This window comes from Sapajus apella, unplaced genomic scaffold (genome assembly GCF_009761245.1).
Source record: "Sapajus apella isolate SASKATOON/1434 unplaced genomic scaffold, GSC_monkey_1.0 scaffold16, whole genome shotgun sequence".
In the NCBI taxonomy this organism is placed as follows: domain Eukaryota; kingdom Metazoa; phylum Chordata; class Mammalia; order Primates; family Cebidae; genus Sapajus; species Sapajus apella.
In genome coordinates this window covers 16,221,509-16,226,268 of record NW_022436956.1, presented here as the reverse complement: position 1 = coordinate 16,226,268, position 4,760 = coordinate 16,221,509, and positions in this window count along the sequence as shown.

Sequence of the window (4,760 nt, the reverse complement as noted above, 5' to 3'; positions counted from 1 at the left end):
CGTGTGTTTCCCTTTAGTGGTCTCCATCTTGGCTCAAACCTATGGAATCTATGTCCAGGCTGCAGGTGCTCCCAGTCCCCTCCCTGGCCCACAGCCCAGAGTTACTTTGCCCATGAGGCAGGCAGGGGCCAGATAAGATAAGAACCCAGGAGTCAGAGTTCTTGGAGACACACCGGGACTGTGGGTTTGGCACCATCTACAGCACACAGTAGGGCACCCCACCAGGGGTAGGGGTCAGGGCAGAAGCTGGGGCTGGTGCCCCATGTGGAGGCCTGGAGGCCTGAGAGTTGGGGGTGAGGGGCAGGCAGAGCAAGGGAAGTGCTGGGGAAAAGGGGAGAGGCTCTGTCTGGGAAAAGGCGCAGTGGCTCACACCTGTAATTCCAGCACTTCTGGAGGCCAAGGTGGTCAGATGGCTTGAGGTTAGGAGTTTGAGACCAGCCTGGCCAACATGTTGAAACCCCGTCTTTACTAAATGTACAAAAAAAAAATTAGCCAGGTGTTCTGGTGGGTGCATGTAACCCCAGCTACATCCTAGTGGCTAAGGCATGAGAATTGCTTGAACCCAAGAGATAGAGGTTGCAGTGAGCTGAAATTGCACCACTGCACTCCAGCCTGGGCAACAGTGAGACCCCCGTCTCAAAAAAAAAAAAGACAAAGGTGAGGCCACCAGGCTGAGACCCAAGGACAGGACATTGAGGAGGGAAGAACAGGCTAAAAGGATTCTCGGACATGAAAACGAAAGCAGAAGAACCCTGGCTGGAGTGGCCCAAGAGTAGAATAGCCTAGTACTGAAGGAAAAGGGCAGGAATGGTCACCTTCCTTCACTTTTGTCCTCTCAAGTATATATATATATATATATATATATATATATTTTTTTTTTTTAAAGATGGGGTTTCACCCTGATGGCCAGGCTGGTCTTGAACTCCTGACCTCAGGTGATCCACCCACCTCAGCCTCCCAAAGTGCTAGGATTACAGGAGTGAGCCACTGCGCCCGGCCACAATATATTCTTTATAAGGATCAGTGATTTTTTTTTTTTTTTTTGAGACGGAGTTTCGTTCTGTCACCCAGGCTGGAGTGCAGTGGCACCATCTCAGCTCACCGTAATCTCTGCCTCCCAGGTTCAAGTGATTCTCCTGCCTCAGCCTCCTGAGTAGCTGGGACTACAGGTGCTCACTGCCATGCCCACCTAGTTTTTTTTTTGTTTTTTTTTTTGTATTTTAGAAGAGATGGGGTTTCACCTTGTTGCCCAGGCTGGTCTCAAACTCCTGAGCTCAGGCAATCTGCCTGCCTCATCCTCCCAAAGTGCTAGGATTATAGGCATGAGCCACCACGACCGGCCAGGATCAGTGATCTTTGCATAGGGTAAAGATCTTCAAGGCCAGGCCTGATTCCCTAACTGTCCCTCAGCTCTTACCGGGTTCCCTCCACTGTCCCAGGCACCCTCTTGCCTCAGGGCCTTTGCACAACTATTCCATATGGCCACATTAATCTTGGGACACCCCCACCCACCTCCACGCTGGTTTGCATAGTTGGCTTACTGTCCCTTCTCCAGGGAAGCCTTCTCTGACCACCATTTTCTCCCATTTGGTTAGGTTCCACTCTCCTGTCTTTCATGGCATTACCATGGTTTACAACCATGTGTTTGTGTGATTATTTGGTTGTCTCTCCCATCAGAGTGTAAGCAGTTGCTTTGCTCCCAAGGGCATATAGTACCTTTGCTCCACAGTGCCTGGGACACAGTAGATACTCAATAAATGCTTGTTGAATAAGTGAACAAACAAATGCACAAATGAATGAACCAGCCCCTGAAGAGAAGGACAGAACTGGAAAAGTGCCCACAATTCTGTGAAAACAATCAGAAATGAATCACAGAATGAGTTACGGTGTACTGCTACAGTCACAGCTACTTGGGAAGCTGAGGTGGGAGGATCACTTGAGCCTAGGAGTTCATGGCTTGAAGATGCTGTGACAGTGCCTGTGAATAGGCACTATACTCCAGCCTGGGCAATGTAATGAAACCCCATCTCTGAAAAAAATAAAAACGAAAGAAAACCAGGCACGATGGCACATGCCTGTAATCCTAGCACTTTGGGAGGCCGAAGTGGGTGGGTCGATTGAGCCCAGGAGACCAGCTTGGGCAACATGGTGAAACCCTATCGCTCTGTCACTCTGACACCCAGGCTGAAGTGCAGTGTCTCAATTGTAGCTCACTGCAGCCTCAAAATCCCGGGCTCAAGTGATCCTCCTGCCTCAAGTTTTTGCATAGCTAGGGATACAGGTATGTACCACCATACCCAGCTAACTTTTAAATTTTTTTGTAGAGATGGCATCTCACCATGTTGCCTAGGCTGGTCTCAAACTTCTGGGCTCAAGTGACACTCTCACCTCAGCCTCTCAAAGTGCTGGTGTTACAGGATCTCTGAGGTGTTGAATTTTCTGGCTGGAAACCTCTGTGGCCATGGTGCCTCTGCCTGAGTTCTTGTCTTGCATCAGGAAGAATTAAGTATGCAGCTAAGTGAAGGGTAAAGAAGAATTTTTATTTTTTTTTTTAACAGAGTCTCGCTCTGTTGCCCAGTCCAGAGTGCAGGGGCGCATTCTTGGCTCACTGCAACCTCTATCTCCTGGGTTCAGGCGACTCTCCTGCCTCAGCCTCCCAAGTATCTGGGACTACATGCGCACACCACCATGCCCAGCTATTTTTTATTTTTAGTAGAGACGGGGTTTCACCATGTTGGGCAGGTTAGCCTTGCACTCCTGACCTCAAGTGATCTGCCCGCCTTGGTATCCCAGAGTGCTAAGATTACAGATGTGAGCCACCGCGCCCGCCGGTTTTTTTTTTTTTTTTTTTGAGACAGAGTTTTGCTCGTTTCCCAGGCTAGAGTGCAATGGTGCAATCTCAGCTCACCGCAACCTCTGCCTCTTGGGTTCAAGTGATTCTCCTGCCTCAGCCTCCTGAGTAGCTGGGATTACAGGCATGGACCACCACACGCCTGGCTAATTTTGTATTTTTAGTAGAGACAGGATTTCTCCATGTTGGTCAGGCTGGTCTCCAACTCCCAACCTAAGGTGATCCACCCCCCTGGGCCTCCCCAAGTGCTGGGATTACAGGCCACTGCACTTGACCAGAAAAGTTTTATTTAGAATTAGAACAGCTCAGGAGTGTTCAGCTCTTAGGAAAGAAGCAGCCCTAGAGAGGGTGTCTCCTCTCTGCAGTCAAGTCATTCCAACATTTCTGCAGGTCTCTGAAGCTCTCAGAAGACAGGGTAGCTCCTCTCTGCTAGCAGGTCGTCTCCTCAGCTCTTAGTGGAGAGGGTACTCCCTCTGCAACTGGTTGTCCCATAGTCTCCTGCTATCAGCAGAAAGGGTACTCCTCTCTCTGCAGCTGGTCATCAAGTCCCATCGTCTCTCTGCCCTCTTCATCCTCCGGACATCCCCTGCCCTGCTCTGGCTGAGACCAGGGCTTTTATGGACCTCAGAGGGGAGGAAGGTCCATAGGCAGCCATGGGCAAGCTCACAAGAGGTACAAGTCCCCACTCCAGTCAGTGGGACTGGCAGCCCAGCCACCAGCCTTCAGGCCCTCCCTGGCCTGAGGGTGGGGCCTTATTGGGGACCCCACCCCCTCCCACCCAGGACTCTGCCTCCTGCTGCTATTCACAACCCCTGGGCTTGGCCCCAACTCCGCTCTGCTCCAAGATCAGAGCAGGTTCTAGGAGCAAGAGAGAGGCCAGGCAGTGGGAATAGACATCCCTAAGCCGGCAGGGATAGGGGACCGGGATGGGGGGTGTCCTTCACGGGGCCTCTGAGGGTGCAGAGATGCCTGGGTCCTGTGCCTGGGAGGGCAGCTGCAGCTGCACCCAGAAGCTCCCATCCTGCTTCCTGGAACAGGAGGCCCAGGTCTGCAGCCGCACCTGGGAGGGCAGAGGTTGTGACGAGCCAAGATCAAGTCACTGTGCTCCAGCCTGGGTGACAGAGAGGAACTCCATCTCAAAAAAAAAAAAAAAAAAAAAAAATTGGCCAGGCATCGTGGCTCATGCTTGTAATTCCAGCACTTTGGGAGGCCGAGGCAGGCGGATCACGAGGTCAAGAGATGGAGACCATCCTGACCGACATGGTGAAACCCCGTCTCTACTAAAAAATACAAAAATAAGCTGGGCATGGTGGTGTGCGCTTGTAGTCCCAGCAACTTGGCAGGCTGAGGCAGAAGAATCACTTGAACTGGCCAGGCGCAGTGGCTCACGCCTGTAATCCCAGCACTTTGGGAGGCCGAGGTGGGTAGATCACCTGAGGTCAGGAGTTCGAGACCAGCCTGACCAACATGGTGAAACCCCATTTTTATAAAAAAAATAAAGTAAAATAAAAAATAAAAATAAAAAAACTGAGAGTCAGAGGTTGCAGTGAGCCCAGATTGTGCCACTGCGCTCCAGCCTGGGTGACAGAGTGAGGCACTGTCTCAAAAATATATATATATTTTATTGTAATTAAACATAGAGTCCAGCGGGCTTGGTGGCTCACACCTGTAATCCCAGCACTTTGGAAGGCCAAGGTGGAAGAATCACCTGAGGTCGGGAATTCGAGACCAGCCTGATCAACATGGTGAAACCCCATCTATACTAAAAGTATAAAAATTAGCCAGGCATAGTGGCGGGCACCTGTAATTCCAGCTACTCAGGAGGCTGAGCAAGAGAATCGCATGAACCTGGGAAGCAGAGATTGCAGTGAGCCGAGATCATGCCATTGCACTCCAGCCTGGACAACAG